At 35.9% G+C, this 14,945-nt stretch overlaps 1 pseudogene; it reads left to right on the top strand.

Annotated features, from left to right (window-relative positions):
- The first annotated feature begins 11,632 nt into the window (after positions 1 to 11,632).
- LOC143657450 (motile sperm domain-containing protein 1 pseudogene) lies at positions 11,633 to 12,361 on the top strand (annotated as a pseudogene).
- The last annotated feature ends 2,584 nt before the right edge of the window (positions 12,362 to 14,945 follow it).

Here is a 14,945-nt window from a genome sequence, read left to right as displayed (position 1 = left end):
TCTGTGCCCAAGGGACTAAGACCACATTCATGGCTCTCATTGACTCTTTTCCCCCTGAGGGGAAGCTCCCAGACCTCAGGCCTCTAGTGAAATCATAAAATAAGTGGGAACAGATCCTGCACAGCATCTCTCAGAGACAGTCCTCCAACTTCCCTACCAGGTCTGTGGAGACAGGGGTCCCTCTTCCTGACGCAAAGCCCACTCTCCTTATAAGTTTATTCTAGAGGTTACCTGAACAGTCACAATTTGGGGGACACATCTACATCTACATGAGCCTTGAGGGGTCCCCTCTAATGTGCTGTGCCCCTTTCTGCTCATGCAGTCTGGGGTCTCTGTCTGATTCCCCAACTAGAATGGAAGTTCTGGAGACAGAGGTCTTTGTCTGGCTCACAGTGTTACACTCAAAGCCTGAAATGTGCCTGCACATAGTATGTGCTCGATAAGTATGTATTGATTGAATGAAACCAACCAGAGATATTGCAGGTATCTGGGTACACCTGAGCCCTGTTCAGGCCCTGGGGGATTGGAATCTCAAATCTCCCATATAAAAGGAAAAGTAGGATTGCCACATATACAGGGTCATAAGAGGTGAGGCAGATATTGATACATGAGCCCCCACCCTTTCCCGAGTGAAATCAACCATCTGAGTGGGATGATTAGTAAGGCTGGAGAAGGTGTGGAAGGATAGATCAGCAGATTCCTACCTGGATCCCTGGGATCAGAGAGGTAAACCATAAATACAATAGCAGGAAGCTAAGATGAACACAACGCCATGGTACCATGGGATCAATAATTCCATCCTGACTAAAAGGGGTAAAAGAAGTACAACTAAGTATCAGTGGCAGAGAGAATTCAAATAGAGCAAAGAGTCTTCTCTGGAGGTTGCTCTAGCATAACCTGCCAACCACCAACAAGGACCATTCCAGCCAATCCTAAAATACACCCAGAGCAATATAGAAGATTCCACAAGGTTTCCATGCACTGGTACAACTTTCCAGATACGTCCTGAAACCTAGAGGGCCCAGCCTCTCCAGGACATCAGATAGTTCCAACTCCCTACCCCCTATTACTGGCAGACCTTTCCAACATGACAAAGAATGGCCATAGCCCAAATATCCCTAACAAGAAGGATAGAAAGATCAAAGGTGATGGTGGGGTTATACAGAGAAGGTAGGATTGAACAAATGAATATGAATGCAGAATCATTATATTGATATCTCTTTTAGTCTTCAGTATCTTCAAGAAGCTGAAATAAAAACCTGAAATTGTGGAATTGTAACCCTGTCAAACTCTGAAATGTGTTCTACAACTAATTGTGGTGCTGTCCTTTGAAATTTATTGCTTTTTTATGTATATGTTATCTGTCATGCAAAAAGGGAAAAGAATTGACTGTGTGATAAAGAAATATTCAAGCCTTTTAGCCTCCTATGTTCTTGAAGAGCTAGAAGAAAAAAATCTGAGGTGATGGCATGGTAGCCCACAACAAACTCTGGGATCTGTCCTGTAACTACTTGTTGAAGAATGCTTTGAAAAATATTGCTTTTTAAGTTTCTTTGCTTTCTATGTGTGTTATGCTATACAATAATAAAAGTTAAAAAATACAAAAAATCTGTTATATGTAGTTATGTTTTTTTTATTTCTGAATCTGGCCATCCCTCCTTTTTCCTTTATCAATGTTGCCATAGGTTTGTCTATTATGAAATTGTGTCTTATTGAATCTTCCTATTATTCATTTATCTTCTACATGTAAATTACCACTTTTATTTTTCTTACTTCCTTTCATTTCTTAAATAAAGGTTTACTTTGCTGCATTTTTAAACCTCTTAAGATGAGCACATAGTCCAACAATTTTCATCCTTTTTTCTTTATAATATCAACATTTTAAGGGTATAAATTTCATTAAACATTGTTTTTGAAGCATAGTATGCTTATATTTTTGAATTCTGACTAATTCTTAACATTCCTCACAATTCCTATTTCTGCTATCAACTTTTAGTGTATTTTAAATTTTAAATATCTATGGATGGTTTTTGTTGTGTTTGTGGCTTTTTTTGTTATTGATTTCTAATGCAGTTACACTATTATGGTCACAGAATATGGTCTGTTTGTACTTGATTCTTTGAAATTCCTCTATCAATGAGGTGGCCATTAAATTTATGGTCCAAACTGGAACATCTGAGAATGAAAATAAGCACCAGTAATTAACACTCTACAGTTTCTTGAAATATATATTGACTGACAATTATTTCAAAATAGAGAGGGACCAACTACAGAAGGCTATGGAAGTGTCTATTTAACAATTATTATTATTTTCTTACAATTATTTTTTAAAATAAATTTCTTCCTAAATTTAAAAGAGATTTTTATTTTATCTGAAATTTACAAATAATCTAAGCAGAATTATCTCATCACCTATCTAGGTACTTTAATCCAATACTTAGCTTTCTCAATAGTATGTCATTGGTATTTTTCTGAAGACAATTTTTCAATATGGCTTTATTTTTTAAGTAAAATTTCTGACAATATTTTTGGAGCTGCATTTTATGCTTAAATGCTCTAAATTTGTTGACCCTTTCATTTGACTCTTCACTGCAGATCATATTTTAATTTGAGAATATTCCATATCTGTAAGCGCTGAAGTGCCTAGTAGATTCTGAACAAATTGTGCTAAGTGGAGGACATTGTTACCTCCAATGTTCTCATGTGAAAAACTTAAATATTTCATCCCATATTTTCACAGATTCTCTCTCTTATCTCCATTTAGAGCACCTTTCTTCAATGCATAATTTTTACAAGATAAACTATGCCCAATAAATTATTTATAAGTCCTTGGAATGTCTTTATTCCATTCTTCTTTTTTTCCACTTCAGTCTTTTCTGATGTGGAATTCAATTACAAGATAAACTATGCCCAATAAATTATTTATAAGTCCTTGGAATGTCTTTATTCCATTCTTCTTTTTTTCCACTTCAGTCTTTTCTGATGTGGAATTCACATTTATCCAATTTAAAATAATGTGCTTTATTAAAAGATTCTTCCCCTAAGTACAGATATTACAGTAAAGCAAAGTAATCGAAGTTTAAAATTAACTCGTGTTCTATTTGAGCTCTCAATTATTTATTTTGTCTGGTTTCTTCTCTTTTGTAAGGGTCTTCTTAAAATGTCTTATTTTTAGGTTTGTTGCCAGTTATGCAACTTGCCAAAACTTTGAATTAAAAAAATTTTTTCTTGTACATCATTCATTGAACACATTCATTAAAGATTTCCAACTTATTTGAATGAAGAAGCTAAAATACAGGATCCACTTACCAAAAAAAGGGTTATTAATTACCTTTGAGGAAAAATACATTGATTTAAAAAAAACAGTTTTATTAAGAAATCTTCAAGCATATACAGTCCATCTACAGGATACAATCAGTGGCTCACAATGCCATGACATAATTGTGTATTCATCACTATGGTCATTTTTGAACATTTGCATCACTCCAGAAAAAGAAATTAAAAGAATACAGAAAAGCATATACATCTCATACCACTTGCCCCTCAACACAAGCTGATTTACAAAATCTGTGGTTCGGATGTTTCTAATATCCAATCCATTGTGGATGATGAAGAAAGTGCTTTATAAAATGGTATCATTTAACATCAGCCACTGTAAGAAATTTTGCAGATCAGTTACTTTGTGCCTACACAGAAAAAGTGGTACTTTTATTGACCTGTTTTTATTGACAGTTTGTTTGGACCCAGTTATGAATTAATCTACATCAAAACCAATTCCAAGTACATTACTGCTACGTGGGTTTCTTAAATTAGTTTGAATGCTATTTTTACCAAAATATGTACCTGTCCAAATTTGTACTACTATAATCAAGCCAAAAATAATTTTCCCTTCAATGTTGAATTTTTAATTGACTTTAGAATTCTAAAATCAGTTAAATATGACAGTAAAGAATGTCAGATAATCCATCTGTGAGAGAATGAACTTCCAAAGACTTAGCTTTAATTTTGTAAACTGAATTTAAAAAGGGAACTTATTTGAATTAACTTATGTGATTTTCTATTTGAGGCATCTGATAATACTGATACACAACTGGCATTCTGTCACTGTTTTTAAAGTCCTCTGCTAGCAGAATATTTACTGCTTCACTTTCTCCATGTGCACAAGAAAACTTCAGTTGAAAATGAGTCAAATTAATTTAAAAGACTAGTTCTTTGATCTAAATTAAAAACTATTCATAGACTGACTTATAAATGTACCTTCTGCCACTATGTGTAATTAAATACACACTTTCATTTCCTTGGCCTATGGATGGATTGACTGACTGCACCCCATTCTTATGCAAAGCACCAGGTCTCAGACATTATGTAGGGTTTAGTTTCAATTCTCTGCTGTGCAAGGCCCCTGAGTTTGCCATGGAACTAACTGCCTTCTTTAGTTCCCAGAATGGGCAGAGCTGTCCTGGCAGCCCATGGCTTCAACGCAAAGTCATCAGCCTGGTTTCTGTTTTCTATTTTTGGACCTCACTTTCTTACAAGCTCAATTTGAAAAAAGATGTCATTCCTTCTCTGTAAAATGGGAAAAATAATAATAACAATTTTAGAGTTAATGTATGTAAAGCACTTGGAAAATGTGCCTGACAAATTATTAGCAACATAAAAGTTTTAACTTTTATTATATTTTTATATAGTAATTTTATATATTTGCCACAGCTATGTTTTTCAGAATTTTTATTCCAATATATCACTAGGTATGGAAGTATGTTTGTAAATTTTAGAGCATATATTATAAGTAATTTTTATGCTATCTACATGTTCTGGTTAAAAACTGTTAGCCACCCCAGAATAGCTTTGTTCTTTTAATCCTGAATCAGTATTTTCATTAGTTTGTTTCCATGGAGATGTGACACACTAAATTGTGGGTGTGATCTTTTGATTAGAAGATGTGACTCCATTCAAGGTGGGCCTTGATTAGGTTACTGGAGTCCTTAAGAGAACCAACACAGGGAACCATTTAGGAGAAAGCTTAAATGCAGATGGTTTCACAAAACAGAAGCTCAAGAGATGCCAGGAGCTGAGCTGAAGCTAGACAGAAACCAGAGCCCAGCAGATGTCACCATGTGCCTTTCTTTGAGATGCTAAGCTAAGAGATGAAATGCAGAGTTTTGTCCCAGAGCAGCTTAGTCGGGACCCACAGATAACTAAAGAGAAAGCCACTGGACTCAGAAGCTAAAGGCCACGGAACCGAGAATGAGGATTAGCAGATACCAGCCACATGCCTTCCCATGTGACAGACATTGGCATTTCTTTGGAGTCAAGGTATCTTTCTCTGGATGTCTTGGTCTGGACCTTTTTAAGGCCTTGGAACTTTAAATTTGTAACTTAATAAATCCCCTTTATAAAATCTGATGGATTTCTAGTACATTGCTTTCTGGCAGCCTTAGCAAACTAAAATACCACATTTGTGTGGTTTAGGCAGTTTATAACTGTATATGCAAAACTGTACCTCCCTGTAGTCACATAAAGAACACCTATGTATCTCAGAAATGTTTGTACAAATTTACACATTTTCATGTAAGCTATGATCCAGCAGTTTTAAATCTAAACTCTACAAACAGATCTGGGTGACCAGTCTTCCTTTACCATAAAAAGTAGGAGAAAATAGATTACTTGTACATTTTATGAGAAATTATATTTTTATTGATTAAAAGCACAACTGTTCATGTGGATATACATGAAAACAATATCCAGATGTTTGGAGACAGTACACATATATTTCCTGTGTGAATTCATAGGCTATATATAAAAGCACTGTAAGTTCAAAGCTGCATTATACTTGTTAATAGTTAACAATATTTTCATTTTGCTGTACTTTGCACCAGAGTTTCTCAGACACATCCAACATTAAAAACTATTAAGATTCTAGGAAAACTAATGATAACAATAATCCACTAAATAAAAGCAATTTGAAAGTGACATGCAATGTACAAAAAACCACAGTGTACATTGAAAATGAAAAGGTTTTTTAAACAAATTTTTAAAATTTTCTTTAAGAAAACATACTGATAATATTTTAAATATGTATCTTAAATACCTAAAGCAAATATTTTTCCCTTTCACACACAAAAAAAGAATTCTAGAGAAATTGATAGTGGGTGTGTCGTGACAAGGTGTTTTGAACATAGACTATTTGAAAGGTATTCCATTTGCCACATTTTCTCCTAGTAAAGCAAAAAGTATGAAAACATATGGGCTGCAGCCTATTTAATTTGCAACATATGGGAGCTTATTACATACAAATATGTCCCTCATATAATTTTTTTTTTTTGCTTGGGCAGGCACCAGGAATTGAACCCAGGTCTCTGGCATGGCAGGTGAGAACACTGCCACCTGGCCTAAAAAAATTAATTATGCTTATGATGAAGCATTTGGAAAATATAGACATATAAGGAGAAGAAAATAAAAAGCTATAATCCTTCTGTATAGAGACACCTCAATGGCAATATTCTTGTGTGTTTACTTCTTGTTTTTTTTCCCCAAGCATACAAAAATAAAAACATATACATATAAAATAGGATTATGTTCTACAACTTAATATCCTGCTTTTTCACTGAACAAAATGCTCCTGAGTTGCTCTGCCTTGCACTAATAGTCTTCAGAAAAAATTCTAATTTTAATGGCAAAAGAAATATTTTTCATTGAATGGATAAACTGTAATGTAAACAAATGTTCAGAATAGTATTTTAAATTTTATAGCTTTATTTAACTTTACAGCCTCAAAACATGCAATTCAATCAGCAAAAAAAGTTGCTTCAGTTAAAGGTTGGGGTTTAATCCAGATTACTGGAATCCTTCATAAGCAGAGTGAAACACAAATAGTAAGTCATGAGAAGGAAAGGGAAGGCAGTGGAGCCCACACAACCCAGGAGAGCCTGCCCCATGCCCCTTGTGACAAAAAAGCCAAGGATGAAGGACTGTTGGCAACAGCCCCAGAATGTCAGTGATCTGGGAGAAAGCATCACCTTATGATTTCTTGACTATGGCCTACCAGCTTCAAATCTGTGAGTCAATAAATCCACATTGTTTAAGCCAACCGATTGCATGGTATTGAATTTAGCAGCCAGGAAACTAAACAATAAGTGAATGTCCTTATTCACAGGAAATGTACATGGAAGTAGTCTGCATTCAAGGAGTATGATGTGTACAACCTGCTCTCAAATGTTCAGAAGATAGAAAGCTAGATAGATGATAAGACAGACAAGTGTGTGGAAAGGTGGACAGAAACAATGATTCAGCAAAGGTGGTAAAATGTTAAAATTTAGATCTGGGTGTTTAGGGGGTGGGTGGGGATACGGTGGAGTTCTCTGTGTGGAATTTGTATTGATTTTGCTGCTGTCCTCTCATTTTATGACTATTTCAAAAGGAGAAGGTAAAAGAAGAAAAAAGAAAAGCCAAAGTGAAATGCAAGACTAGAAAAATACAATAACTAAAATTAAATGTTCCCTACAGGAGCTCAACTGAAAATACAAATAGTCAGAAGGAAGAATGAGCAAATATGAATCGAAGCTGATTGAGAAAAACCAACCTGAAGAGCAGAAAAGGAGAAAAGAATGAAGGAAATGAGCAGAGCCTTAGAGGCCAGTGGGACATCAACACACACGTAATGGGCCCTTCAGAAGGACAGGCGGGGAAGGGGAAGGGTATCTGAAGGATGAAAAATGGCTCAAAACCTCCCAGATTGGATAATCAACATTTATCTACCCATCCAAGAGGTCAGTGAACTCAAAGTAGGATAATTCAAAGGCATCCATACTTAGACACATGATAAAATACAGCTGGAAGCCAAAGACAATGAGTGAATCTCAAAAGGAGTAACAAAGAAGCAACTCATCACGTACAAAATAATCTTAAATAAGACTGACACCCATGTAACTAACCAAAAGCTTCTAAATACATGAAGTGAACATTTACAGAATTGAAAGGAGAACTAAACATTTCAGCAATAATATTTCTGTGGCCTTAGACCTGTAAATTTGCAACTTAATAAATTCCCTTTTAAAAGCCATTCCACAGTGCAGCCTAGAGGTGATGACAAAGGATTGGAGAAACAGTCACAGCTCCTGTCTGAGGAGCTCATGTTTTGAGATGAAATGTTTTGGAGTTTTTTTTTTTTTTAGTGTTATTCCTTTATTAATTCAACAAAATTACTGTTTACTTACTATGTGCCAAACAATATTCTAGGCACTGGGGATTTATAGTAAATATATATATATATCCTTATATGAAATACAATCTTTGTTTTAGAGACATATAATAAACCAAATTAAAAAATAAACTTTATGGCATGTTAGATAATTATAATTTTTAGGGAGAAAAATTAATCAGGGATGGAGTAATAAGTGATGTGAAATATTCATGAATAGGAATTGAAATTCTGTAAGTGAGACAGGGAAAGCATACTTAAAAGGCAGAATTGAATAATAACCAAGTAAAGTGAAGTTTTAAGCCAGAGATGTCTTTAGAAAGAATAATTAAGTCACAGGGAACAACTTGTGCATTTTCTTAGGCAAGATTATGCTTAATGTCATGTAAAAATTTGGTATCATCAATGTTTTCTACATCACATTGGCATCAAGAAATTGTTAGAATTGGGCTATAGTATATTTAAAATTGAAATACATGGTGTGGGATTGGAGGTTAGTGGGTATGAAACTGAGATTATAAATGGTGATCACAAGTTGTTGGATATGACTGTGAGAGTGAGCATCTAAGGTAGATTAAATATTCTTGAAAAGTAATTGGCTAATCAGTCAATTAATAAGCCAGTATTGGAAGGATCATCTTTGTGGAAGTTAAAATCATCATTAGTTATGTTAGAGTTATAGTAATCCAGAAGTCAACACCTTCAAGGAATAAGCTTGAGTGCCATGTTAAACAGTAGATGACTGACAAAAGACTGAAAGTGGCATTGTTTCACTCAGATTTTGTTACAATGAGAGGCAATCCTAATAAAATCCTCTCTTTCAGGCCCTTTAACATGAAAGGAGCCCAGCATGTAAGACAGAAAATACCAAACATTCTAATGAAAGTGATATTCAGAGAGGAGAACCAGGAAAGCAAGCAAATAAATGGACTGTTCACATAAGAGATTGAGAATGTAGGGGATAGTGGAATTGAGCTCCACTATCCATGACTCAAGATTTGTGGTTCACTTTTTGATTTTGCACAATTATACAGTTAGCAGATGTGTGGTGAACCAGTTGCATTTAAGGAGCTCCTACTCTGATGCTCTGCCTTCATGATTTTTTTTTTAATTTACAGTCATGGAAAACTCTTGAAGTTCACCAGCTACATCTCCCTTGGGAATGATTCTTAGCATTTGGTTTAAATTAAGAAAATGTCATTTAAATAAGCAATTGTTAGTGCATTATCAAAACTCTGTGTGGCCACAATATAAATTAAGTAAAGGGGAAGAATGAACATGGAAAGGGACTACTGACCTTTTGGTGATTATCTAACTAGAGATGTGTTGCAAGAAAAGCAAGAGGTTAAAAGTAGTGCCTGACATTCAATCATTTGTATGGTTGTTGAAAGACAAAGAGATTGTAACAAGATTTAATTAATTGTATCTTGAGGATTCAGAGGGAGCTATATGTGAGGATCCTGCTGCAACAGAAAAGGAAACCATAAAGGAGGCTTGCCAGTCTCATATAATATGTCTATATTCCCAGATTTGAAACCTAACACTAATGGGGAATATAGGTTTGTTCAAGATTTAAGGGCCATAAATAAAATTATGAAAGACATTTATCCAGTTGTCCATAATCCTTATACTTTATTGAAAACTTTAACTAGTAAGTTCAAATGATTCTCTTATTAAATTTAAAAGATGCTTTCTTTTGCATACCAAAGGAAAATATTTGTTTGGAATATTTGCCTTTAAATGGGAGGACCCAGCAGTAAAATTAGAGAGCAACTTACATGGACTGTTTTACCACAAGGATTTAAGAATTCTCCCACGCTCGCTGGAGAATTCTTAGCAAAAGATATGTTTGCTTTAAAATAGCATCAAAGTCATAAATGAAATCAGAAAGAAAGATAGATGTTAAAGATTGAGATAGTATAATCTAGGATTGCCTAGAGTGTACAATAATAGTGAAATGTACAATGTACAAATTTTTAAAATGTTCTTGCATGAGGAACAACAAAGGAATGTCATTATTGCAGGGTGCTGAAAATAGATGGTAATTAATATTTTAAAATGTCACCTTATGTGTGAGACTAAAGCAAGAAATCTTTGTTACAAAATTCATATTCTGACTAGTGCATTTCCCAATATAATTTATGTAGATAGTTTGATTGAATGCCACAAGTACCTGGAATCTCAGGTAGGACATGAGATTTTGTTGGTTTGTCCAGAGTGATGCCCTAATGAATTCCAGAGTGATTCAATCAGTGAGTGGAAAAGTATATGCAAAGCCCCCTTCAGGGAATGGTGAGAACGGGGAGAAATTCAAATTCCCCAAGTTGAATTCTTGATAGTCTCACAAGCAGTGTGGACAACCAAAGCTATAGGCTGAGCCCCCGGTCTTGGGGTTTGTTCATATGAAACTTATCCCCACAAAGGATAGGTCAAGTCTACTCAAAATCTAGGCCTAACAGTCACCCCCAAGAGATCCTCTTTTGTTGCTCAGATGTGGCCCCTCTCTCCAGCCAACACGATGAGCAGTCTCACCACCCTCCCCCACTCTGCATAGGACATGACTCCCAGGGATGTGGACCCTCCTGGCAATGTGGGACAGAGATCCTGGAATGAGCTGAGACTCAGCATCAAGGGATCAAGAAAAACCCTAGAACGAGCTGAGAATTAACATCAAGGGATTGAGAGAACCCTCTCGACCAAAAGGGGGAAGAGTGAAATGAGACAAAGTGTCAACGGCTGAGAGTCGAGAGGTTATCCCGGAGGCCACTCCTACACATCAAGTAGACATCACCCTTTTGTTCAAGATACAGTGGAGAGACTGGCGGAAACTGCCTGAAAACGCAGAGCTGTGTTCCAGTAGCCATGTTTCTTGAGGATGATTGAATAATGATATAGCTTTCACAATATGACTCTGTGATTGTGAAAACCTTGTGTCTGATGCTCTTTTTATCTACCATGTCAACAGATGAGTAGAACATATGGAATAAAATAAATAATAGGGGGAACAAATGTTGAAATAAATTTAGTTTGAAATGCTAGTGATGAATGAAAACGAGGGGTAAGGGGCATGGTATGTATAATCTTTTTTTTCTGTTATCATTTTGTTTCTTTTTTGCTGTCTTTTTATTTCTTTTTCTAAATCAATGCAAATGTTCTAAGAAATGATGAATATGCAACTATGTGATGACATTGAGAATCGCTGATTGTATATGTAGAACGGAATGATGTGTTGATGTTTTTTGTTGTTAATTTTTTAACTAATAAATAAAAAAACAAAAAAAGGTTGGAAAAAAATTGCATCAAAGTGTCCTTTTGCTATAGGCAGATGATATTTTAGTAGCTAGTGTGTTTTTGAGTTTTAACTTCATCTAAGAAAAGCCCAGATCAGAAGAGACTGTAGAAACAGAAGTGCAGCAAGGGGGTTTAGTGCCAATGCATCAACAAAAAAGACAACCAGAGTCAGTGGAAGGAAATCTTCCAGATCTTGTATTTTCCATGGAGGTAACACTTTATGCAGATGATCAGGCAACACATAAGCAAGAGCTGACTCTATATAATCCCTGTGAGTTTGCCTTGAAGTTCAAAGTTTTGAGTACTACTCCAAATAAGTGTGTTGTCATTGATGCTGCAGGTGCAGTAAGGCCTCAGTGTGGTGTGGATATTGTGATTTGTGATAGAGATGTTTGATCCCATCACTATGGTGTAATAGACAAATTCCATCTCCAAGTTCCTGAGCAGTCAGAGGAAGGCTTTAGGAAGGAAAGAAGGTATTGCTACTCTTCATATACAAAAGAACAATAAAAGGAAAAACAGGAGAAAAGAATGAAGGAGGATTTAAGAGAAAGTTTATTTTTTGGGCAGTCATTTCATGCAGGAACCACAGCCATCTCCTCAGGGCCTAGTTCACTATCTGTCTTCCTGGGATTGGTGTGCACTGCAGCCCTAATGCTGGCTACACTGGGCAATGTGGAATTGCTGGTACCTTTCTACCCCCACTTGAGTGTGAATCAAAAATTAGTGCCTGCTTATACTTTAGGTCTTATCACAAAGACTATACTTAAACATGAGCAAGGATTTCAGCTGACTTCTGTAGTAATTTTATCTTCTAAATATAAATGTGAACTGTCTTTATCTCTATCTCACTCCAGTAACATGCTATAAACTTGAACGATTTAAAATAATTGCAAGTATATAATATACACTTTAAATTCCCCTATAATTTTATTTTAAGGGCTCTAGCATATTAAGTTACAGACAGCAAGGATGCTTCTGAGTGACACCTATGAAATTATTTGAATGAGTAATTTTTCTATCTGTACCTATTGCACAGAAGAGTTTAAATAAAACATTTGTTATTTTGTCATCTTTTTCTAGTTTGCTTTGATTGTTAAGGTCAGGAGTCCTTCAAAGTTAAAGGTCTAAAGGCACAAACTGACCAGTCTAAAAATAAAAAGTACATTTATTTCTTGGCTACAAGCATCAATATTACTATGTAAATTATACCTTGTCCTCTAGTACCATAAACAGTTGCCATGGTATTTCTTAAATAAGAGTTTTACAGTTCATGTGTGGAAGTTCAAAAAAAGCACCAAGTACTGAGGGATCATGCTTATCCTAGGTGAACTACAAAATAGGTTGTGGTCCAAATGCTAAGCATGTTAGTTTTGAAATTAAAACCCACTAGAAATAGTGTAGCAGGCAGGCCTTCCCCTCCTTCTGGCTTAGCTGTGCTCTCTGTGGAAAATCCCCAAACCCCCTCTCCTTGCAGGCAAGTGAGATAAGGCACATTTCCTGGGATAGAAACCCCTCCCCTAGCCTTCATGAACTGGTGAAGGTGCACGTAGGCAAGATAAGACATTCTTGGGGTGGGGGCCCCTCAACGGTTCAGTTTTGGGCCATTCTCAACTTAAATCAGCCAATTGTTTACCTTGTCTTTAACATGTCAAAGAGTCTATAAAAGCTAAGGTTGCCTTTTGTTTGGGGCTCAGACTTTCAGAGGCTACTCAGCTGAGCCCTATGGTCATAGCAAATAAAACCTGCTTCCCAAAACTACGGATCCTTAGTCTCAGCCTGTTCTAACTTTGCAGAATGTTCCTGGAGGCCTGTGGCCTTGTTCCTGGTTTTTGCGCTACGATAGGGCAACCTCTCTAATTGATCTAAGAGTTCTAAAGGAAGGAAGGCATTAGTTTAGCTAGTAGTTTCACCCTGCCTTTCTGTTAACAGGGGAAAAACAAATTTATTTTTTTCTCCCAAGCCTCCAGACTGACTGACAGTAAGGACTTGCCCAAATTGAGATTACCAGATGCTGTGTCATTTGTGTGGATATTATTTTCTCCTAAAAACTCTGAGCCAAGTATAGATAATTCTTGATGCCTATGTCCACTTTGTATCAGTCTGAGAGTTTTCTAGTTTTTATTTATTATTGGAACAACTTTGCCAAAAGAGTCCCTAAGCACAGCTATTTACATTTATACCTTCTTCTGCTCTCTGACATAAATATGCAGTTTTAACTGTTATTATCTTTTGACTAAGGATTTTTATTTGAGAGTACAATGCATGAAGCCTCTTGAAAATCATCTTGCAGATCTTCTTACAGAATGAACTTATGTACTGCTACTATAGTATTCTCAAGGACTATATATAAACATAAAATGTATGCCTGAGACTGGCTTTAGTAAAAACAAGATGTTTTATGTCTACTTTCATAGAAAATCCTCACTGTTAAAGCATTTGGGGAGCATAAATCAGTAAGTGGATCATGTCTGTTTGTTGTGTGATGACTGAAAACCACACGAGTATAATCTACTTTGAATTTTGTAAAAAAAAAAAAAAAAGAAAAAGTAGGTTATCCATGTTTCTCTGGCCATCTCAAGTTGTGTGTTGTGTGAAATGTGCACACATGTGTGTGTGACAACAAATTGTGAAGGAGAGAAATTACTTTTAAAAACTAAAACAAAATAGAGACTTGAAAAAAAAATAAAGCCATTCCATGTCTGGCATATTGCATTCTGGCATCTTAACAAACTAAAACAGATTTTGCTACCAGAGACATGGTGTACTGCTTGGGTTTGCAAATACCAAACATGTTGGAACAATTTGTTAGGTGCATAAGGGGAAAATTCTGGAAGAGTCATGAAGAGCTTGATAGAGAAGGCCTAGAATGCTTTGAGGATACTATTGGTAGAAATGTAGACTCTGAAGATACTTCTGATAAGGCCTTAGACAGAAATGATGCATGCATTATTGCAAATTGGAAGGTATGCAATCCTTGTTGTAAAGAAGCAGAAAATTTAGCAAAATTGAGTACTGCTGCTGGATGGAAGTTAGAATTTAAAGGCATTGACCCAGGATACTTAGCTGAGCAGATTTCTATATTAAATATGGAAACTGTGGCCTGGTTTCTCCTTGCAGCTTATAGTGAAATGCAACAGGAATGAGAAAAGCTAAGAACTGAACTCTTGGGTACAAAGAAACCAGAAACTAATAGTCTGGAAAATTCTGGGCTTCCAGAAAGAGAGACCCCAGAGAAAAGTGCCCCATGTGAGGATTTAACCAAACATGGAACCAGACAGCCATTTCAGAAAAAGCCAGGGTTGGAGATGGAGTTATCCAAGAAGGATTTGTGGAAAATCCTACTGTCTCATGGTTTTGATCCCAGCCTACTACACAGAAAACCAACAAGAGATGATGTGCGGTCTGCATAAATGGAACCACTGCTAGTCTGGACTAAAAGTGACAGAAAAGG

The sequence above is a fragment of the Tamandua tetradactyla genome, chromosome 2 (genome assembly GCF_023851605.1).
Source record: "Tamandua tetradactyla isolate mTamTet1 chromosome 2, mTamTet1.pri, whole genome shotgun sequence".
NCBI classification, from domain to species: domain Eukaryota; kingdom Metazoa; phylum Chordata; class Mammalia; order Pilosa; family Myrmecophagidae; genus Tamandua; species Tamandua tetradactyla.
This window is presented reverse-complemented; position numbering and strand designations above follow the sequence as displayed.